Source organism: Mizuhopecten yessoensis, unplaced genomic scaffold, assembly GCF_002113885.1.
Source record: "Mizuhopecten yessoensis strain PY_sf001 unplaced genomic scaffold, ASM211388v2 scaffold11037, whole genome shotgun sequence".
Taxonomy (NCBI): domain Eukaryota; kingdom Metazoa; phylum Mollusca; class Bivalvia; order Pectinida; family Pectinidae; genus Mizuhopecten; species Mizuhopecten yessoensis.
The window spans coordinates 605,540-630,723 of record NW_018408847.1 but is presented as its reverse complement, the minus strand read 5'-3'; the positions used below and the strand labels follow the sequence as shown (position 1 = coordinate 630,723).

The following is a 25,184-nucleotide window of genomic DNA, read 5'->3' as shown; positions in this document are numbered from 1 at the left end:
TCAGGGTGAATTATATTGTTGTCAGGGTGAATTATATTGTTGTCAGGGTCTATTGTATTGTTGTCAGGTGGAACTATATTGTTGTCAGGGTGAATTATATTGTTGTCAGGGTGAATAATATTGTTGTCAGGGTGAATTATATGGTTGTCAGGGTGACTTATATTGTTGCCAAGGTGTGACATATTGTTGTCAGGTGTGACATATTGTTGTCAGGGTGTGATAAATTGTTGTTTAGGATGTGGAATGTTGTAATCAAGGTGTTACATATTATTGTCAGGGTGAGACATATTGTTATGACGTCGTGACTTTGTTGTCAGGGTGTGAAATCCTGTTGTCAGGTTTTGACATTGTTGTCAGGGTGTGACATATTGTTATGATGGTGTGACATATTGTTGTCATGGTGTGACATTCTGTTGTCAGGTTGTGACATTCTGTTGTCAGGGTGTGATATTCTGTTGTCAGGGTGTGACATTCTGTTGTCAGGGTGAGACATATTGTTGTGATGGTGAAACATATTGTTATGATGGTGTGACATATTGTTGTCAGGGTGTGACTTTGTTGTCAGGGTGTGGTATCCTGTTGTCAGAGTGTGGTATTATGTTGTCAGAGTGTGGTATTCTGTTGTCAGAGTGTGATATCCTGTTGACATTGGTATAGCATTTTGTTGTCAGGGTGTACCATTCTGTTGTCAGAGTGTGGTATCCAGTTGTCAGAATGTGGTATTCTGTTGTCAGAGTGTGGTATCCTGTTGTCAGAGTGTGATATCATGTTGTCAGAGTGTGGTATTCTGTTGTCAGAGTGTGGTATTCTGTTGTCCGAGTGTGGTATCCAGTTGACATTGGTATGACATTCTGTTGTCAGAGTGTGGTATCCTGTTGTCAGAGTGTGGTATGCTGTTGTCAGAGTGTGGTATCCTGTTTTCAGAGTTTGGTATTATGTTGTCAGATTGTGTTATCCAGTTGTTGGAGTGTGGTATCCTGTTGTCAGAGTGTTATCCAGTTGTTTGAGTGTGGTATCTGGAATCTATGTTGTGAGATCCAGTTGTTGGAGTGTGGTATCAAGTTGTTGGAGTGTGGTATCCTGTTGTCAGAGTGTGGTATCCTGTTGTCAGAGTGTGGTATGCTGTTGCCAGAGTGTGGTATCCTGTTTTCAGAGTTTGGTATTATGTTGTCAGAGTGTGTTATCCAGTTGTTGGAGTGTGGTATCAAGTTGTTGGAGTGTGGTATCCTGTTATCAGAGTTTGGTATGCTGTTGTCAGAGTGTGGTATCCTGTTGTCAGAGTGTGGTATCCAGTTGTTGGAGTGTGATATCCTGTTGTCAGAGTGTGGTATCCTGTTGTCAGAGTGTGGTATCCTGTTGTCAGAGTGTGTTATCCGGTTGTTGGAGTGTGGTATCAAGTTGTTGGAGGGTGGTATCAAGTTGTTGGAGTGTGGTAACCAGTTGTTGGAGTGTGCTATCCTGTTGTCAGAGTTTGGTATCTTGTTGTCAGATTGTGGTATCCTGTTGTCCGAGTGTGGTATCCAGTTGTTAGAGTGTGGTATCCTGTTGCCAGAGTGTGGTATCCTGGTGTCAGTGTGGTATCCTGTTGCCAGAGTGTGGTATCCTGGTGTCAGTGTGGTATCCTGTTTACAGAGTTTGGTATTATGTTGTCAGAGTGTGGAATCCAGTTGTCGGAGTGTGGTATCCTGTAGTCAGAGTGTGTTATCCGGTTGTTGGAGTGTGGTATCAAGTTGTTGTAGTGTGGTATCCTGTTGCCAGAGTGTGGTATCCTGTTGTCAGAGTGTGGTATCCTGTTGTCAGTGTGGTATCCTGTTGATATTGGTATGACATTCTGTTGTCAGAGTGTGGTACCCTGTTGTCAGAGTGTGGTATCCTGTTGTCAGAGTGTGGTATCCTGTTGTCAGAGTTTGGTATCTTGTTGTCAGATTGTGGTATCCTGTTTTCAGAGTGTGGTATCCTGTTGTCAGAGTGTGGTATCCTGTTGTCAGAGTGTGGTATCCTGTTGACATTGGTATGACATTATGTTCTTGACAGCTATTTTCACTCATGATTAAATGCACACAGGGGTTAAAAATAGAAAGAGCTAATTCATCTCTTCAAGGTTACCCTTTGTGAAAATTGATTTAACAAAATGCATCTCCCCTGGGCCCAATCTAAAAGGAAAATGGTTCTGAGTTGGGTCATCAAACTGAGGTCAATTTGTTCTCACACTGAAGACGAAGTGAATTGTTAAATATGATGTTTTTAGACTTCAAAGGGAGGTAATTATAATCTGCGGTACCGTTTGTATCGTTTTAACCACTATAGAATTGTGTGAACGTAATGGCATTGTAGTTAATTTTATCTGTTCATGTCTCCAAGTTATGTAACAGGAAGGGAAGCGGCAAAAAAGGGCTGTACAATCGACAAATTTGTTCCAATTTACGATTGTTCGTGGACAATAATCCGGAGTAAATTGAGGATTTAGACTGGTTTAATGACTAACAGTGGTAGGAGAGGAAGTACAATAACTGGTCGCTGTGTAAGATAGCATGGAGCGACGCCACGGCTGTCCTCAACATAGATCAATAGTATCGCAGTGTGCTGTATTTCGGGGTGAGGTACATTTGTCTTGTGAATGTTGGAAACTTGCAGGCTTTAAGATGGGGCTGCGTTGCCAAGGTGTTGGGTCCGTACCGACTCAAGTTCTAACTTCTGATTGTCTGTCTAATCAACAGCTGTAATGTTGTTTTTGAGAAGAATACAAGTTTGAATTAAACCTCGAATTGATTGCTTACTCATCAGCGTTTGTAAATGTTTGGTCTCTAATATGACCTTCTAATGGTGTTTTGTTCGGTGTTTAAAAACCAGTATGATCTTTTTTGTCCTGAGGTTGCCTGTCAGCACGTTACAGAAACCAATCACATTTGACCTTTAAGCATACTTTCAGCATATGAACATGTTAATATGTTGTTTCAAACTGTTAAAAAAACTTTCTTTCACTCTTCTCAAAGATTGTTAAAGTCAACCTTGGAATTTAATGACAGTCATTTAAAATTACCATGACGACTAGCTGCCATGTTTTACTGTTGATAAGCACAGCATTATTCCCGCCACTGTTTTCTACACCTTCTTTTACAGAAGAGTTCCCTGTCTTGAAACACAGTGTTCATTTCTATTAAAATTGTAGCACAAATTGTTCATTGTTTCCCTAAAACAAAGTATGGGGATATACTGTTCTACCTGTGTATTCCTTTTCTTAGAGGATTTAGAATACTCAGTCAGCTCAGTGTAGACATCTTTTAAAACTGTTTAGCATTAAGATGCTGCAACCCTTAAGAAAGTTACCATTGTTGTAGAGACTGAAGCCTGTACAAGTACTACACACACTGAGCATGGAAGGATTAGCATAACCAAGCTTTAATGAATATAACTTTATAAACAGGTCATTTATATAGAAAGGTGTTTTTTATAGACAGGTGTTCTTATATAGACAGGTCGTTTATATAGACAGGTGGTCTTTATAGACAGATGGTCTTTATAGACAGATCATTTATATAGAAATGTGGTCTTTATACACATGTGGTCTTTATAGACAGGTCATTCATATATACAGGTTGTTTTTATAGACAGGTTGTTCATATAGACAGGTCATTTATATAGACAGGTGATCTTTTTTGACAGGTCGTTTATATAGAAAGGTGGTTTTTATAGACAGGTCGTTTATATTATAAGACAGGTGGCCTTTTTTGACAGGTCATTTATATAGAATGGTGTTTTTTATAGATAGGTCGTTTATATAGACAGGTGGTCTTTTTTGACAGGTCGTTTAAATAGAAAGGTGGTTTTTATAGACAAGTGGTCTTTAATCTTTGTTTTTTCATGGGCAGGTTATCTTTATAGCCTGTTGGTCTATATAGACAGGAAGTTTTAATATACAGGTTATCTTTATAGCCTGTTGGTCTATATAGACAAGAAGTTTTAATATGCAGGTGATCTTGATAGATGGATGGATGTTAGGGCAGGTTTCCTTGTCAGTATCGCTTGGAATTGTCACATTTATTTTAATGTGGCTAAATAAAATATTCATAAGGTTTCTTAACTTTTGACAATCTCTCACTTCTAATTAACATGAAACTATAGATATTTTTAAAAATGATTAAAATTACTAGAGTAATTTCTTTTGAGACTGATGTCCTTATCTATTGTTTCATATATTTATCACATAGTCGGCCTGTTATCCAGTGAATTCGCCGTGTAATATTTTTACATATATGTCACTAGTGTTATATACCCTGGAGCGTTTTTCATTGGCTGTGCCAGTCAGAAATCGATTGTGACGTCATAATATGGACAATGACGTGACGTCATAAATTGTGAATGGCGCAACAAAATGTCTGTCTCCGTTTGATTAAGCCCTCTACATTTTGGCTTTAGCACCTGTCAAAATGTAAGTTTTCTGATATGTGATAAAAAGTATCTTAAATTTGTTTTCATTTCAAATGAGCTTTTTTGAAACTCATCTCGAAGTTTTAATTTTTGCTCGCCAAGGCTTGCAAAAATAAAAACTCCAAAGACTCGTTTCATAAAAGCTCATATGAAATGAAAACTCGTTTAAGATCCTTTATATACAAACCTGTATTGATGGAACAGAGAAGTACAACTAGTTGTCTCTTAATGAAGGTCAAGGTCGCATTACTAGATTTGACTGTAAATACATGGAATTACGTGTTTTAAGAAGACAAACTTATCAGACAAGTATTTTTATAAAAATATTTTGGAGCAGATATACAGCTATATGACCTCCGACTTGGTGACCCTTAACCCCTCAGTCCGTCTGTCTGTCCCTGTGTTAAGTCGGTGCTCTGACAGAAAGTAAATATACTTTTGATAAAAAAGTAAATAATGTCACAGACTCGCTGTTAACAAAATCACATACACGAAAAAAACTGTTAGACGGATTTCCCCCAAGAAATTCACCAAATGTATCCGCCTCTCCATTGTTTTTATTACCGTGAACAAATTGATCTGCCTTTCATGCTGTTAGGGTTAACATTGTGTCTATAACAAATGTATGTGGACGGAATCAGACCTGGAGATCAGGCACCACGAGTAAACGCGAGATTGAATGATACAATCCCAACCCTTATCTCGTCTCATTTTGCATGTCAAACTCACACTTGGTGTACAGGATGGGAGAGATATATCTATTGTTTTCTGAGCTTGTACCCCGGATTGCTCTATCTTAGACTCGCATCTAATGGTAACGCAATCACCAGGGCCTCCAAACTGTACTCCTAACGCAATCTCCCAGGCCTCCAAACTGTACTCCTAACGCAATCTCCCAGGCCTCAAACTGTACTCCTAACACAATCTCCCAGGCCTCCAAACTGTACTCCTAACACAATCTCCCAGGCCTCAAACTGTACTCCTAACGCAATCTCCCAGGCCTCAAACTGTACTCCTAACACAAATTCCCAGGCCTCAAACTGTACTCCTAAAGCAATCTCCCAGGCCTCCAAACTGTACTCCTAACGCAATCTCCAAGGCCTCCAAACTGTACTCCTAACGCAATATCCCAAGCCTCAAACTGTACTCCTAACACAATCTCCCAGGCCTCAAACTGTTCTCCTAACACAGTCTCCCAGGCCTCCAAACTGTACTCCTAACACAATCTCCCAGGCCTCAAACTGTTCCCCTAACCCAGTCTCCCAGGCCTCCAAACTGTACATGCACCACAACCTCCCAGCCCCCAAACTGTACTCCTAACACAAATTCTCAGGCCTCAAACTGTACTCCTAACACGATCTCCCAGGCCTCAAACTGTGCGCCTAACACAGTCTCCCAGGCCTCCAAGCTGTACTCCTAACACAATCTCCCAGGCCGCCAAACTGTACATGTAACACAACCCCCCAGGCCTCAAACTGTCCATGTAACACAATCTCCCAGGTCTCACACTGTACTCCTAACACAATCTCCCAGGCCGCCAAACTGTACATGTAACACAACCTCCCAGGCCTCAAAACTGTACTCCTAACGCAATCTCCCAGACAGTTGTCACCAAGGTCCCTAAACAGACAGTTGTCACCAAGCTTAAGGACAATAAATAGACAGTTGTCACCAAGGTCCCTAAACAGACAGTTGTCACCAAGCTTAAGGTCCATAAAAAGACAGTTGTCACCAAGCTTAAGGTCCATAAAAAGACAGTTGTCACCAAGCTTAAGGTCCATAAACAGACAGTTGTCACCAAGCTTAAGGTCAATAAATAGACAGTTGTCACCAAGGTCCATAAACAGACAGTTGTCACCAAGATTAAGGTCCATAAACAGACAGTTGTCACCAAGCTTAAGGTCAATAAACAGATAGTTGTCACCAAGGTCCATAAACAGACAGTTGTGACCAAGCTTAAGGTCCATAAACAGACAGTTGGCACCAAGCTTAAGGTCAATAAATAGACAGTTGCCACCAAGGTCCATAAACAGACAGTTGTCACCAAGGTCCATAAACAGAGAGTAATGTCACTAAGGTCCATAAACAGACAGTTGTCACCAAGGTCCATAAACAGACAGTAATGTCACGAAGGTCCATAAATAGACAGTTGTCACCAAGGTCCATAAACAGACAGTAATGTCACTAAGGTCCATAAACAGACACTTGTCACCAAGGTCCATAAACAGACAGTTGTCACCAAGGTCCATAAACAGACACTTGCCACTAAAGGTCCTCAGACATTTTTCCTACATATCCGATAAGATTTGCCATGAATATCCTGGGGACAGAGATTTGTTACAAATATCTAAAGACATCTTTTTTCATTATCCACGTACAGTTTTTAGTAATGTTGTAAATAGTTGTTATCAGTGTCCACAGATAGATGTAACATATGTTGAAGACAGACTGTTGTCACAATTATACAAGGAGTCAGTTGTCTGTGGTATCCTCTGATAGTTGTCCCTGTAATACCCACAGACAGTTAAATGGCCACCAACAGCCATCCTCTAGTTGTGTAATGGCTGATTGCCTCACTAAAATAGACAGGTTTTTTCCCTGCACATTTAATCAGATCTCAAACACAAACCCTATAACTACCGTATGTATGTATATATCATGTGGTTTAAAGAAACAATGAAAATAGCAAACCTATAAACATTTACAGTCAAAACCCACATAAAGTAGAGAAGGGTTCCCCATTAAAGCCTCCACATAGTGTACACTTAGCTTTGATTTTCATATGAAGATCTTCATATCTCACATGGCAATAGTTGGGAAAGCTTAGCGTCCATTCAGAACAACTGGCTATCATCTCTCCAGTCCTTCTCAAACAATTATATTCTCATACCCCTCAAATAGGTTTTAAAGATATTTTTATTTTATTATTGTAGACAGTTAAGAGCGTGATGTTTGATTCCATCATACTCTTGGCAGCTATAGCTTTTTGTAGCTGCATCACAAGAAGTGACTTGAGTCTGACTGTCCACATGGTCTCCATCGTGGTGGTATAGGGGTATCAACAGTACACATCTTGCCCATCGTACTTACAAACCCTCGTCTGCTAAACTCACGCCATCCCTGGCTGCCTCGCTTATAGATCTTACCGAAGGGTTCTATTGTGAAATTGGATTTTGCAAATAATTTCTGAAGTTTGCTTAGTGTAGAAAAATAAAAGTGGACAGAACCTAAGGCCAAATATGATAAAATTTGTGTTTCCCTAATCTATCTTTTAAGATTTAAAAAAAAACCCGATAAATTATATGTCCTTTTAACAAACATGTACCTGTCTATATAAAGTGCAGAGATACTGGTCACTTCACTCAATCATTAGTTATTGATATATTTGATTTCTGATTCACATATGGAAACAATTTCATTGATCTATTAATTATCATTTAATTGATTTATTAATTGACTGATTAATCAATTAATTGATAATGATTAATCAATTGATTAATTGATTGAATACTTTTATGATTAATCAATTAATACAAAGATGAAAAATTAAAAAACATTTGATTAATTAATGGATTAAATTTTAAACCTTCAATAATTATTTTTGTATCACAGTGTTTTCAATTCTCTTTAGTTTATTTCATTTACGCTGTATATAAAGATTACTTGGGGTTATTGACAAGTGGTTCTTCAGACCCAAGGAGAGGAGAAACAATATCTTTCAAATATCAGTTTACTGATGTCTGTCCTGTGCCGTTGAGTCAAGTATACTTATGTCTGTCCTGTTCTGTTAAGTCCAGTTTATTGACGTTGGTCCTGTCCTGTCGAGTCAAGTTTATTGATGTGTGTCCTGTCCCATCGAGTCAAGTTTATTGATGTGTGTCCTGTTCTGTTCAGTCTAGTTCATTGATGTGTGTCCTGTTCTGTTCAGTCTAGTTCATTGATGTTTGTCCTGTTCTGTCGAGTCCAGTTTATTGATGTGTGTCCTGTTCTGTTCAGTCTAGTTCATTGATGTGTGTCCTGTTCTTTTGAGTCCAGTTTATTGACGTGTGTCCTGTTCTGTTCAGTCTAGTTCATTGATGTGTGTCCTGTTCTGTTCAGTCTAGTTCATTGATGTGTGTCCTGTCGAGTCCAGTTCATTGATGTGTGTCCAGTTTGTGAAGTCAAAGATATGTTCTGGACCCAAATTTCCAAAGGTTTTACCAAGTGAAAATTGACCAACAGCTAATACATATATATATATGTAACAGGAGAAAGAGGAAATGTAACGGCCAGACCAAGGTTTGATTCTGGGACCCTCCGAACTCTAGACGGACGTTCTACCAATTGAGCTACCTGGTCGCCGACGATCGACCCAGTCCGATTCTGCTTCACATACACAATACCGTTTTATCACAAGGTCTTTTGTTTTGGTTGCGTGACATTTTTATATTTTAAGTAGTTTATATCTGATATTTCAATTACTCTGCTAAGGTTTTATCTCAGAAGATTTGTGGTCCCAACCTCTTTGACATACCAAGGTCTTAGTAATATAAGGGACAGACTTTGTGTCCCCCTCTAGACGGTCACATGTAATATATATATAAAGCTGTGTTCAGCCTTTCGTAAAATAATGCATATTTTTTTAAAGTGGTGACCTTGGTATTTTATGTCAGGCGTCTTGTATGCCAGAATTTTTGTATCAAACCCAAGTGGTTTCTGGACAAATTCTGTTTCCATTACTGCTAGGCTATGATTTGGCCATTACTTATTCCGTGGTTTGATTGTCATTGGAACTCTCCTGTAAACTTTCGCCATTACATGACCATTAGGCCTAGTAGAATGTTCAAATGACGAAGCCATCCAGTGCTGGTCGCTTCACGGTGACCAGATGGCTCCGTTTTGTTCAATGTCCATCGGAATGGTCCAGGAGTTCAATACCAACTAAAGGTCCATCAACATTGACCAAACAAACAGCTGAGTAAGTGAAGTTCTGACCAGTCAGTTTATAGTCTGGAGGGGTCAAGCAAATGTGGTGACCGATCCTGTCAGTTATGTAAATTAATGTGTCAGAACATTCATGTTAAAAGTCAGGCCTCATTAATTCTCTAATTCTCAAAAAAAAGCTTTTACTAGGAGTTTTCGTTATTGTAAAAGTTATTCTAAAAGCGGAAATATTGTCATTAATTAAGAAATTTATCACTTACTTAAAAAAATGTATTGAATAAAAATATCAATGGAAGCTTGAGTCGGAATCAATCTTTCGGCACAGAGTATATCACATTGTATCTGTCAAGAGGCAATGGGTTCTGAGTTTTAATCTGACAAGTTTAGATAAAGTATACTGGTTGTTCCTTATAGTTGTTGTAATCACAGTATTTAATTTCTTTCAATTTCAATTTCAATTTGAATGCTACAGATCTCGATCACCACTGCAGCAAAAACGAATGATTCCCATCCGACTGCCGACTAGAACTGTAACTATACGAGTTAAGACATGACAACAGCTTTAATAGATCATTTCTAAAAGTAAATCATACCCAGCGAAACTTTTTGAAAAAATAAATAAAGATGGAATAAAAAGAATTTCAGCAACATTTTTCTGAGAGTAAAAATACAACAGGGCCAGGCAGGGATTTGGTGGCTTGAACCAACCAAGCTACGTATACCCACTCAGCAGAAGTGTCCTGACCCAGCCGAACGACACTTCTATCGACATGACATCAAGGGGAGGTAACTGTATGTATCAAACACTAAATACAATTGAAACAGAGGTCATTACTTTTTCAATGCCTCTGCCAGGAGTCAAACCCGAGGTATCTTGCTTACTAGTCTTACGCTCTACCAAATGAGCTAAAGAGAAGTTATCTTGAGTCGAGTCAGTAGGAAGCGGCTAGTATTTACCAGGGTGACAGAATTCTCTAACAATTTTCCTGCAGTGGGGCAGGGATCTTTAATGAACAGATATGAAGATAACAGTAGTCATTATCCCAACATGTCGAACCTCTTTTAAAAAAACCCAGAAAGAATTGTTTAATTCCATCATGTTCCCCTCCAGTTTCTATTGGTATCAACGCGGCTAGGTTTTAGTACACAAAATTTAATATCCTAGAATATGTTTCACGCTTTGAAGTGCAAAATTTTATCTCCATAGAATTAAAACTATTCTCACTGATAAAGAGGCTGCCGGAAAACCTGACAGATTTGTGTCAAATGTTTATTTCCTTGTGTAATGTACTTCAAATATATTAATGTTCTATTTCATGTGATTCAACATGGGCATTTTTCTCCATGGAAAATGATTTTATCAGTAAAATGTTTTTATAGACATTTGAAAGTTGCCCTCATTTTGTGATGCACTATGAAGTATATGGTAAACTGAGTTTCTGGCCTTACTTTATTGTAATATATTACTCATGGAGTACTTTTGTATAGTCAGCTCCCGTTTGAGATGACATTTTATCATTTTGAGGCATTGCTGTTTACTGGTATTTTATTAAATGTCAGGGTTTATAACGTCCGACCCCAAGCCTTTGTTCTAGTGATGTTGGCGATCGGAACATGTCCCCACGGAACTCCCACAGGAAGTGGCAATCGTCTGGACAATGTGTGAACATGGTCCCAATGTGCTATTTGTCCACGTAGCTTCATTTATCAGCAGCACGGATAGAACCGTCCTAACACCAGCCATCGGTGAACATCGTCGGACACATTTCTCGCAAGAATCTGACATATTGGACATGTCTCCGTAGGAAGTAGCCCAGACACGGGTCATTCTAAGTTTCTCGAGTCCTGTTCTTTGCTGAAATGTTTCCCCAATCATTGTCATCCTGTATGTGTTCAGTTGATTGGAGTGGTGAACTGTGTTGCCCGTGATGACAGGGGGCGCTCTAGTCAAGTTTACTCTGGGGATAGGTGTGGACAGCACTACCACGGATCCCTCAGGCGACTTGACAGCCGTATCACATATCAACACGCCCATAGGGACCTGTTTCTACAGGACACTCCTGTCCATAAACGACACCTGTTATAGGGGAACCTGTTTATAGGGGAACCTGTTTATAGAGGAACATTTTTACTGATGGAACCTGATAACAAAGGGAAACCTGTTTATAGGGGAACCTGTTAATAAGAAAACCTGTTTATAGGGAAACCTGTTTATAGGAAAACCTGTTTATAGGGAAACCTGATTATAGGGAAACCTGTTTATAGGAAAACCTGTTTATAGAGGAACATTTTTACTGATGGAACCTGATAACAAAGGGAAACCTGTTTATAGGGAAACCTGTTAATAGGAAAACCTGTTTATAGGGAAACCTGTTTATAGGAAAACCTGTTTATAGGAAAACCTGTTTATAGGAAAACCTGTTTTTATAGGAAAACCTGTTTATAGAGGAACATTTTTACTGATGGAACCTGATAACAAAGGGAAACCTGTTTATAGGGAAACCTGTTTATAGGAAAACCTGTTTACAGAGGACATTTGGAGGGGGAGGGACTTAGATGAAAGGGACACTTGTACTTGATGTCATGTTTTTATGGACAAACCTCTTTAAAGGTCACCTGTATAAAGAAGCCATTTGCCAAGTCACCACTACAGTCTAAGATGCTTGTTTATAGAGGACAAGTTTGTCTACAAGGGTAATTGTTTTATCTATAGTTGCTCCTGTTTCATATATAAACTTGTCTATCAAAAATACCTAGATGTAAGGTCACCTTATAAACAGGATACCTGTCTATTAAAGTTACCTAGATGTAAGGTCACCTTATAAACAGGATACCTGTCTATTAAAGTTACCTAGATGTAAGGTCACCTGTTTAAACAGGATACCCGTCTATTAAAGTTACCTAGATGTAAGGTCACCTGTATAAACAGGATACCTGTCTAATAAAGTTACCTAGATGTAAGGTCACCTGTATAAACAGGATATCTGTCTATAAAAGTCACCTAGATGTAAGGTCACCTGTATAAACAGGAAACATGTCTATCAAAGTTACCTAGATGTAAGGTTACCTGTATAAACCGGAGCCCTATCTATTAAAGTCACCTAGATGTGAGGTCACCTGTATAAACAGGATACCTGTCTATCAAAGGTACCTAGATGTAAGGTCACCTGTATAAACAGGATACCTGTCTATTAAAGTCACCTAGATGTAAGGTCACCTGTATAAACAGGAGCTCTGTCTATCAAAGTTACTTAGATGTAAGGTCACCTGTATAAACAGGATACCTGTATATTAAAGTTACCTAGATGTAAGGTCACCTGTATAAACAGGATACCTGTCTATTAAAGATACCTGGATGTAAGGTCACCTGTATAAACAGGAGCTCTGTCTATTAAAGTTATCTAGATGTAAGGTCACCTGTATAAACAGGATACCTGTATAGTAAAGTCACCTAGATGTAAGGTCACCTGTATAAACAGGATACCTGTCTATTAAAGTTACCTGGATGTAAGGTCACCTGTATAAACAGGAAACATGTCTATTAAAGTTACCTAGATGTAAGGTCACCTGTATAAACAAGAAACATGTCTATTAAAGTCACCTAGATGTAAGGTCACCTGTATAAACAGGACACCTGTCTATTAAAGTTATATAGATGTAAGGTCACCTGTATAAACAGGATACCTGTCTATTAAAGTTACCTGGATGTAAGGTCACCTGTATAAACAGGAAACCTGTCTATTAAAGTTACCTAGATGTAAGATCACCTGTATAAACAGGATACCTGTCTTTTAAAGTCACCTAGATGTAAGGTCACCTGTATAAACAGGAAACCTGTGTACAGCTGGATGTTACATGGAGACACCTACTTATAGAATGCATTTATCTTGATTTACTCTTTAATAAGTGTGACACCTCCATAGACATCTTGCTTTAATTATCTTATCATATTTGTATAACAACAGATATCCACACTGTTCTGTGTCTGAGGCTCGGCAGCTGTGTAAACCATCAGAGCCCTACAGCTTGTTCTGATGCCCTCACATTCTCCGTTTAGTAGAAACAAGCAATTACCACTAATTAACTCAGACACGCTGAGTGGATCTGAGTCCTCATAACTCTTTGACTGCAGCTGAGTGGTTCCATGTCTGTAAAGCCTTTGATTGACTTAGTATTCACTAGTAACCCTCATGTGGAACACTCTTACAGTTGTCCAGTGGTTTAAAACTGTCGTGGAAGGAATTGAGGGATGCCTGTTATATTTGCTATGTCTTTCTGCATGGTTGGACAAACAGATAGATTGTGTGACTCTTTCTGTTCTTATGTTTGTACTCAAGAATATATTTTGTTTTTGTTTGTCTGCTTCCATTATGTTTCTGTAATAGTTTTAGTCAATCATGGTTTCTTGTCTGTTTTACAGGCTACTCATGATCAGTGTCTGTTGAACATGCCTGTCTCAGAATCAATTAATTTGTCTGTCTGTCACTGTCTGTCTGTCTGTCTGTCTGTCTGTCTGAAACATTTATCAGAGTCTGGTTCTGTCTTAGTGTCTGTCTGTGTGTCCTGTCTAAAACACCAATGAGAATCTGGTTCTGTCTGTCCGTGTGTCTGTCTTGTCTGAAACATCAATCAGAGTATAACAGGTTCTGTCTGTCTGTCTATCTAAAACACTAATCAGAGTCTGGTTCTGTCTGTGTGTCTGTCTGTCTCTCTGTCCTGTCTTAAACACCAATCATAGTTTATTTCTGTTTGTCTGTCTATCTGACCTGTCTAAACACTAATCAGAGTCTGATTCTGTCTGTGTGTCTGTCTCTCTGTTTGTCTAAACACCAATCAGAGTCTGGTTCTGTCTGTGCATGTGTCTGTCTGTCTCTCTGTTTGTCTAAACACTAATCAGAGTCTGATTATGTCTGTGTGTCTGTGTGTCTGTCTCTCTGTTTGTCTAAACACCAATCAGAATCTGGTTCTGTCTGTGTGTCTGTCTGTCTCTCTGTCTGTCTTAAAACAGCCCAATCAGAGTCTGGGTTCTGTCTGTGTGTCTGTGTGTCTGTCTGTCTGTCTTAAAACACCAATCAGAATCTGGTTCTGTCTGTGTGTCTGTCTGTCTCTCTGTCTGTCTAACACCAATCAGAGTCTGGGTTCTGTCTGTGTATCTGTCTGTCTCTGTCTGTCTTAAAACACCAATCAGAGTCTGGGTTCTGTATGTGTGTCTGTCTGTCTCTCTGTCTGTCTAAACACCAATCAGAGTCTGGGTTCTGTCTGTGTGTCTGTCTGTCTCTCTGTCTGTCTAACACCAATCAGAGTCTGGGTTCTGTCTGTCTAACACCAATCAGAGCCTGGGTTCTGTCTGTCTCAGGAGTCAGTCAGGCCTCCTTTTCCTCTTGAAAAGCATATCAGTGTCTGCTATCTGTCTCAAAAGACAGTCAGGGGCTGTCTCTGCAAGAAGCCAATCAGGTGTTTCCACTGATCCTATAAGGAAACACAATTTTCACATTAAATGGTTTAGGGATGAATGATACCGCGGTTACAGGTGGCTTACAATAAAAACTGCAATCTTCCTAATATTACATGCCATTTATATGCTCACTAGTGTTTGCCAAATCAATCAATCCTCAGTGGCACTCTGTCACACTTCTCCATTAAATTGGATATAATTAATTCTCCCCTGATATGAAAGTCAAATAATTGATTCTCCCCAGTGTCAACAAAGCCTGTGATCCCGGAATTCACGAGCTGTAGTACCATGGACGGTGAGGTGGTGTTGTCAGTTACGACTTTAAGGGGACGTATTTTTTGGTATTCATTGGTCATCATTACACTTTGTGTCCTGAGGATTTAATTAAATCGAGAATGATTCGCTTTGTAACAGGAAAGATCTAGAGTAGTGTGCTTCCATCGGGATCAGACCAGCGACCCCCAGCTTCCCAGTCCACCACTCTACTGGGGGAGCTAAGGGAACTCCTTTACCATGAATCTAGAAGACGATCATATGAACAATTAAAATGTGCCACACTGCTCGAGCTCCCTCCTTTTAAAATGCATTTGTCCCCAAACACCAAAACAACCTAGGTTCCAACTCCCTCTCATCTGAAGGAGGGGCGCTACAGAAACCATTTGTAATCATAAAAAAAGTAGTGTACTTCCTCCGGGGATCTGTCAGTGACCCTAGCTTACCAGTTTGCTGCTCTACCGATTGAGCTAAACGGAAATTTCTTCTAGCACAAAGCTACGAAGCAACCATGATAGTTTAACTCATTCACCCCTGAAATTTTATAATGAACTATTCCAACCTTTGAATTGGAAGAGTTCAAAGGTGTCTGAAGGATTGAATATGTGAAAGAAATATTTCATTATGACAAAAATATCTCTTATAATTAAAAATTTCAGTTACAAATTTAAAAAGATTTTTCCAATTGTTTGACAAATCACTTGTTTTTGAGACGATTTGAATCACAAAAGGAATAGTAGAAACATTTATGTTGCGTCTGAAAAAAGGTAATTTGTAATTGTCTCTACAGAGTTATTTCCCTTTAATTTATTACCGTTAGTGCCAACAATGGCGCAACGAAGAAGACACTAACAATTACTACAAAAAAAAATGGAAAAAGAAATTACGCTAGTGATATTTTTTCTTTTCGAAGTGAATTAAATGTTGTCTTTTGTAACACAAGTCTTGCATAAAGTTTGTACTGATCAGAAGAAGCTTATTTTCAAATCCCTTAAAACAGAAATCGTAACATTATGTACGGGCTAGGTATAATACTGGTATTTTACATGTTTTGTGGTACTTGTGCCATTTACTTGAGTTTTAGCCGAGAAAACTTGTGACTTGGCTGCTTTATTTGGTAATCAAAATGTCTAGACGAACAAAATCTGTGGTATATATATCCTAGGACACGATTGTGAACACGCATAATTACGAATTATTTCTCGTGTTTGATTTGTATCTTTGGTACCTGCAGTTGCTCGCCTTATCAGGTTCTATTTTCAGCTGTCTCCTAATTTTGAAGTGCATGCCGACATCTATATTTAGAATGAAACAGAGTACATTATCAGTGACATCTCTGTTGCAGTGCTGGGGATTTCTTCTTTTTAAATTCAGCGATGCTGACTTCACGTGTTATTCTGAAGGTGTAACGACAACAAGTGTTAAACGTGTAATCTGATAACCTGTGATTAGTTAAATGTATAATTGTACGGGAGTAAAATGTTGGTCAATGAAAACGGTCTGTTAGACTTGACAATTAATTGAAATGCAAAACAGTTAGTTGAACAACAAGCAAACATTGAGTTCTTAGGGAAATAGTTCCAATTTTCTGCCAGCGACATGTCAACATTTAGGGAAATAGTTCCAATTTTCTGCCAGCGACATGTCAACTTTTAGGGAAATAGTTCCAATTTTCTGCCAGCGACATGTCAACATTTAGGGAAATAGTTCCAATTTTCTGCCAGCGACATGTCAACATTTAGGGAAAAAGTTCCAATTTTCTGCCAGCGACATGTCAACATTTAGGGAAATAGTTCCAATTTTCTGCCAGCGACATGTCAATATTTAGGGAAATAGTTCCAATTTTCTGCCAGCCACATGTCAACATTTAGGGAAATAGTTCCAATTTTCTGCCAGCCACATGTCAATATTTAGGGAAATAGTTCCAATTTTCTGCCAGCAACATGTCAACATTTGTCTTCCTTACCTGCTAGACTTATTTGATTTTCTTTTCATTTCCAAGAAAATATTTGTCAACCATCACTGTATTTATAAGTTGATTTAAGGGTACATCTTGCCTTTAAATATTTGTTTTTGAGTTATCTCCCTTAGTAAATTTAACCCCATATTAGACTTTCCTAGTCATGTGTACAGTACAGTTCTTAAATGCCTTACATATTCAAAAATATTGAACCAAGTATAAATCACCATTCATAAATTAAATCTAACAGGTTCTCTGTAGTTTGTAACTCTTTTTAAAGGGAGATAGGATAAGGTAGCATATTGCCTTAATATGGTCAAGAACGATAGATACATATTGATGCTAGAACCACAAGCTGACAACATATTTCCCACAGAAAATGATAAAATTCCTCAAATAGTCAGAGTAAGAAATAAGAAAATTAAGCGTAATACTTTTACACTGATTGTCAAAAAATCTGAAAACTTTAAATTCATTAGAATTTAATCGTGCAATTTAGAAGGAATATTTGATTATGACACGGTGAAACTCCGTAATTTTCTTAATGATCTCGTGGGATAGATTCTGATGATTGGAGCAGAGCGTCTTCTCAACATACTCTATAATGTTCAACTTTTTCTCAAATCTCGATTTAGATTTTTAAATTTGATAATGCAGATACAAATTGTACATCGCATTTCACAAATGGTAGTGAAATTTCGTGCTCTGTCATATAATCATAAGGGCAATTAGAATTGAGAAAACCTTTGCTGGAATTTTTATATCCATATTTCATTTTAAAAAGGTGTATTACATTAACCATATAATTTTCCATGTCGTTTTCGTTGTTGTTTTTGCTGGGATTCGTATGAAATGAGTGTGTTTTAACAGAAATTAAGTGACTTGGGCCGACTAAAGCCAGGTAGAACAAGATATATGTGTTGATACGGCAGCTGTGATACGTATTACTATTTCATACAGCCCGGGGGAGATGTCTTAAATATGCTTCCAACAGCAATAATTTGTTCCCAGTATTTCTATAATTCTGAAGATGCCATTTTACACTCCTATATATCTGGTGTAACGTTTAGTGCAAGAATCCTGTTTTTCTGGTTTATGGTGTTGTGTTTGACATATTTAAAACTGCAAAACTACAAGCAGAACTTAGTGGTTGTTTGGACTATAAAAAAGCTGGGAAATTAATGGAGTATGTACATGTATAGATGTGGGGTAAAGAAGTAATCCTTACAGTGTATAGACAATATGATGTTGTCAAATTTTCGTACGACGTCATATTGTCGACACTGTAAGAATTACTTCCTTGTCCCATATAAAATTCTAAGTAATTTGTACGTTTACAAGGGGCCAGTGTTATTCGGGAAGCTACCATTAATACATTAATACTACTTCTTTGACCCATACATGTATTATATATAACATATCATCTGTCGTCGACCAGAAAAAGATCTCATTCTTTCTCTCTCTCTCTGCTGTATCCTTTTAAAAAAAAACACATTTAGTAATTAAAATTATTGAAGAAAAAGATTTGATATCAGTTGTATTTTCTTGTTTAGATTAACTTTCCGTATAGCCTAACTACCAGATAGCGTGTGAGGATGATTATGTGTACCCAAGTCCTACGACTAATGGGCTGATATATATTGTAAATATTTCCTGATGCTGATTACACAATGACAGATTTTAATTCCTGATAACAAAGAGCTGTTATTGCAGAAAGTAGAAGCTTTCTGATTTATCACCATATTGTAAGAGACCACCACAACGTTTATAGCACCTGACAACAAAACTGTGCCAGTTACCATGGCAACAAGATTTTGAACAGTTTGCTGTGAATGCATATATATACTTGTAAATCATTTGTGGACATCGGGTTACAAATACATAGGGTAACAGGGGACATTGGGTTACAAGATAACATAGGGTATACGTAACAGGGTACATTGGGCTACAAGATTTCATAGGGTATACGTAACAGGGGACATTGGGCTACAAGATAGCATAAGGTATACGTAACAGGGAACATAGGGTAACAGGGGACATAGGGTTACAAATACATAGGGTACCAGGGGACATCGGGCTACAAATACATAGGGTAACAGTGGAAATTGGGTTAAAAAGCATAGGGTAACAGGGGTCATCGGGTTACAAATACATAGGATAACAGGGGACATCGGTTTAAAAAACATAGGGAAACAGTGGACATTGGGTTAAAAAGCATAGGGTAACAGGGGACATTGGGTTACAAGATAACATAGGGTATACGTAACAGGGGACATTGGGCTACAAGATAACATAGGGTATACGTAACAGGGTACATTGGGCTACAAGATTTCATAGGGTATACGTAACAGGGGACATTGGGCTACAAGATAACATAGGGTATACGTAACAGGGTACATTGGGCTACAAGATTTCATAGGGTATACGTAACAGGGTACATTGGGCTACAAGATTTCATAGGGTATACGTAACAGGGTACATTGGGCTACAAGATTTCATAGGGTATACGTAACAGGGGACATTGGGCTACAAGATAACATAGGGTATACGTAACAGGGTACATTGGGCTACAAGATTTCATAGGGTATACGTAACAGGGGACATTGGGCTACAAGATAACATAGGGTATACGTAACAGGGGACATCGGGTTAAAAAACATAGGGTAACAGTGGAAATCGGGTTACAAATACATAGGGGAACAGGGGACATCGGGTTACACAAACATAGGGTAACATGGGACATCGGGTAACAAAGACATAGGGTAACAGGGGACATAGGTTTACAAATACATAGGGTAACAGGGCACATTGGGTTACAAAAACATACGGTAACAGGGGACATCGGGTTAAAAAACATAGGGTAACAGTGTACATTGGGTTAAAAAGCATAGAGTAACAGGGGACATCGGGTTAAAAAACATAGGGTAACAGTGGAAATCGGGTTACAAATACATAGGATAACAGGGGACCTCGGGTTACAAATACCTAGGGTAACAGGGGACATCGGTTTACAAATACATAGGGTAACAGTGGAAATTGGGTTAAAAAGCATAGGGGAACAGGGGACATCGGGTTACAAGATAACATAGGGTATACGTAACAGGGTACATTGGGCTACAAGATTTCATAGGGTATACGTAACAGGGTACATTGGGCTACAAGATTTCATAGGGTATACGTAACAGGGGACATTGGGCTACAAGATAACATAGGGTATACGTAACAGGGGACATTGGGCTACAAGATAACATAGGGTATACGTAACAGGGTACATTGGGCTACAAGATTTCATAGGGTATACGTAACAGGGTACATTGGGCTACAAGATTTCATAGGGTATACGTAACAGGGGACATCGGGTTAAAAAACATAGGGTAACAGTGTACATTGGGTTAAAAAGCATAGAGTAACAGGGGACATCGGGTTAAAAATACATAGGGTAACAGGGGACAACGGGTTACAAATACATAGGGTCACAGGGGACATCGGGTTACAAGATAACAAATACATAGGGTAACAGGGGACATCGGGTTACAAATTCATAGGGTAACAGGGGACATCAGGTTACAAATACATAAGGTAACAGGGGACATCGGGTTACAAATACATAGGGTAACAGGGGACATCGGGTTACAAATACATAGGGGAACAGGGGACATCGGGCTACATAAACATAGGGGAACAGGGGACATTGGGTTACAAAAACATAGGGTAACAGGGGACATCAGGTTACAAATACATAGGGTAACAGGGGACATCGGGCTACATAAACATAGGGTAACAGGGGACATTGGGTTACAAAAACATAGGGTAACATGGGACATCGGGTTACAAAAACATAGTGTAACAGGGGACATCAGGTTACAAATACATAAGGTAACGGGGGACATCGGGTTACAAAAACATAGGGTAACAGTGGACATCATGTTACAAATACATATGGTAACAGGTGACATCGGTCTACATAAACATAGTTTAACAGGGGACATTGGGATACAAGATAGCATAAGGTATACGTAACAGGGGCCATTGGGCTACAAGATAACATAGGGTATACGTAACAGGGGACATCGGGTTACAAGATAACATAGGGTATACGTAACAGGGGACATTGGGCTACAAGATAGCATAAGGTATACGTAACAGGGGACATTGGGCTACAAGATAACAAAGGGTATACGTAACAGGGGACATTGGGCTACAAGATAACATAGGGTATACATAACAGGGGACATTGGGCTACAAGATAACATAGGGTATACGTAACAGGGGACATTGGCTACAAGACAACATAGGGTATACATAACAGGGGACATTGGGCTACAAGATAACATAGGGTAACAGGGGACATTGGTTAACAAAAGGGAAACAGTGGACAGAGGTTATAATAACAGTAGGCACTGCATGGGCACAAATGGACATCATGTATCAATAAACTGGATAACAATGGACGTTAAAGGTATCAATGGACGTTGGGTAAACAAAAAGACTGGATAACAATGGACATTGGGTATCAATAGACGTTAGGTAAACAAAAAGACTGGATAACAATGGACATTGGGTATCAATAGACGTTGGGTTAACAAAAAGACTGGATAACAATGGACATTGGGTATCAATAGACGTTGGGTTAACAAAAAGACTGGATAACAATGGACATTGGGTATCAATAGACGTTGGGTTAACAAAAAGACTGGATAACAATGGACATTGGGTATCAATAGACGTTGGGTTAACAAAAAGACTGGATAACAATGGACATTGGGTATCAATAGACGTTGGGTTAACAAAAAGACTGGATAACAATGGACATTGGGTATCAATAGACGTTGGGTTAACAAAAAGACTGGATAACAATGGACATTGGGTATCAATAGACGTTGGGTTAACAAAAAGACTGGATAACAATGGACATTGGGTATCAATAGACGTTGGGTTAACAAAAAGACTGGATAACAATGGACATTGGGTATCAATAGACGTTGGGTTAACAAAAAGACTGGATAACAATGGACATTGGGTATCAATAGACGTTGGGTTAACAAAAAGACTGGATAACAATGGACATTGGGTATCAATAGACGTTGGGTTAACAAAAAGACTGGATAACAATGGACATTGGGTATCAATAGACGTTGGGTTAACAAAAAGACTGGATAACAATGGACATTGGGTATCAATAGACGTTGGGTTAACAAAAAGACTGGATAACAATGGACATTGGGTATCAATAGACGTTGGGTTAACAAAAAGACTGGATAACAATGGACATTGGGTATCAATAGACGTTGGGTTAACAAAAAGACTGGATAACAATGGACATTGGGTATCAATAGACGTTGGGTTAACAAAAAGACTGGATAACAATGGACATTGGGTATCAATAGACGTTGGGTTAACAAAAAGACTGGATAACAATGGACATTGGGTATCAATAGACGTTGGGTTAACAAAAAGACTGGATAACAATGGACATTGGGTATCAATAGACGTTGGGTTAACAAAAAGACTGGATAACAATGGACATTGGGTATCAATAGACGTTGGGTTAACAAAAAGACTGGATAACAATGGACATTGGGTATCAATAGACGTTGGGTTAACAAAAAGACTGGATAACAATGGACATTGGGTATCAATAGACGTTGGGTTAACAAAAAGACTGGATAACAATGGACATTGGGTATCAATAGACGTTGGGTTAACAAAAAGACTGGATAACAATGGACATTGGGTATCAATAGACGTTGGGTTAACAAAAAGACTGGATAACAATGGACATTGGGTATCAATAGACGTTGGGTTAACAAAAAGACTGGATAACAATGGACATTGGGTATCAATAGACGTTGGGTTAACAAAAAGACTGGATAACAATGGGCATTGGGTATCAATAGACGTTAGGTTAACAAAAAGACTGGATAACAATGGACATTGGGTATCAATAGACGTTAGGTTAACAAAAAGACTTGAAGTTAAACAATCTCATCAAGTGCAGTAATATGGACTTCAAAGATTGCCTTTAAATATACATGGACACAAATTCTGATTTTACAGCAAACAATACCTTTTAGAAATTTTAAATCCAAATTAATATTTCATTTACAAGAATTCAGGGGCAGTAATGGTTATAACATCTTGAACTAAATGTCACTCCACAAACGGCCATACTGTGTGTCCTGTTGTAAATAGCTCCCTCATGGCCATCAGCGTATGGTTAAATTGTCTTCAATTCTCTTGATATTAAAAAGGAATTCTATATTTAGATGGAGCATGCTGATTGGTTGTTCCTATATTGACAACAAGGGGGGTAATTACCCACCTCAATGTGCCTTGTTGGGAAGTCCGTTTTTCCATGGTAATTAGTTCTAAGCCGGTCGCTAATTAGCACACTAATGCTCATTAATTAGATTACCGCAGGATTCTGCCCTAACGTTAACATCACAACAATTCCCTTTTGATTCCAAACAGTTAAATGCCTACAATTGTCTCCCTTGATTGTAATAACAATTAAACCATCCTTCAGCGATATTGTGTTGGCGACAGAGAGCCGTGGGTGTGACACAAATTTAAAACATAAAACATAGGAACCAATTATTATCAAAATGTCAACAAAAAAGAAGCAAAGCTGGCATTTGATGTTTTTAAGGATGGAGACTTTAACAGGACTGCGAGATCTTTACTTCTGTAAAACACAGACATGATGAGGTTAGTTAATTATCAGGGAAGTGTTACACATTCACAATGCACTTGTAATAAAATAAATGTTTAGATACCCAAGAAGCTTTCAATACTTTTTGTTAAATTGTCAAATCCTAATATAAAAGTTACTCAGGGATGACATACCGGCCCAATAGACCGTTATTTTAGACCAGGCATTATCTTTATATAGGGAAACACAAAGTCTTTCCCCCTTGCAACAAAGTTGGGGGTATACTAGAATTGGTTTGTCTGTCCATTGATTTGTAGTGTCGCCTACAACACGAGGTGACATATATAGGTATTACTTTGTCAGCGGCGTCAGTGGCGTCGGCTGCGTCGTTCGAAACAAGGTTTCCGTGCGATATCTCGAGTTCCCTTGCGTTTATTAATCCAAACTTGGTACACATATTGCATAACAATATAGCTTGGACAAGTTTGCATTTCAGAAGTTTACGTGCATTTTTGGTGGAGTTAGGTCCCTTTTATTGCCAAGTAAGGGCATTGTGTAGTAAATGCAAGAACTTTTTATATTTATTAAATTAATGTTTCTGTCGAGTTTTAACTTTTCGTGTTCTGGCATATCTGTTTAGGCGATAACTCAAACCAAAACACTTTTCTTATTAAAAACGCTAAGCAGGCGACACATAAACTCCCGTGAAATTCTTGTTTATCTGTAGACTCAGTGTTGTTTACCAAACCCTGAAGTGCTGCCCTGATTATTATGTAGTCATGCCCTTTGATTTAAATAAGTTGTTCACATTTCTCCTATATATAAAGGATCTTACATGAATTTCCATTTCATATGAGAATTATGAAACGAGTCTAAGAATTTTTCAATTTTGCGAGCCTTTGGCGAGTTTCATAAATTTCGTATGAGATAAAAACGAGTGTAAGATCCATTTTATCACATGATCAAGATTTGTAGCATTTATTCGTGTAGCGACAATTTACATCCAACCTTGAAATGTAAAAAGCCGCCATTTGACTCCAGTGTGTAAGTCTGTGATGCCATGTCACAATTTAAACAATTGAAACTTGGCTGATAGGTCAAATTACATGGGTTAATACGCAAAATATGACATGAGTATATTCACTGGATAACACAGTACCTGTGATAATATATTATATAATGACATATATAAGTCGGATTCACCGCCACATTTTATGGAATTTTGCCCCTTTGATAAAAAAACATTCAAGATTATACTATTTCTACATTTTTTTGTGCAGGCAGTGGTACCCCATTAGTCTGCCATTCTGGTGACTGTTTGAGTTATAGACAGGTAGTAGTTATAGACAGGTGGTAGCTATAGCGAGATGGTAGTTATAGACTGGTGGTATATATAGACAGGTGGTATATATAGACAGGTGGTAGTTATAGACAGGTGGTAGCTATAGCGAGATGGTAGTTATAGACTGGTGGTATATATAGACAGGTGGTAG

General features: G+C 38.4%; 1 protein-coding gene across 3 annotated transcripts in view; it reads left to right on the top strand.

Moving 5' to 3' along the window:
- The window catches only part of LOC110464826, a 500,325-nt gene that overhangs the window by 113,906 nt on the left and 361,235 nt on the right, over positions 1-25,184 (top strand). The window lies entirely within an intron of this gene.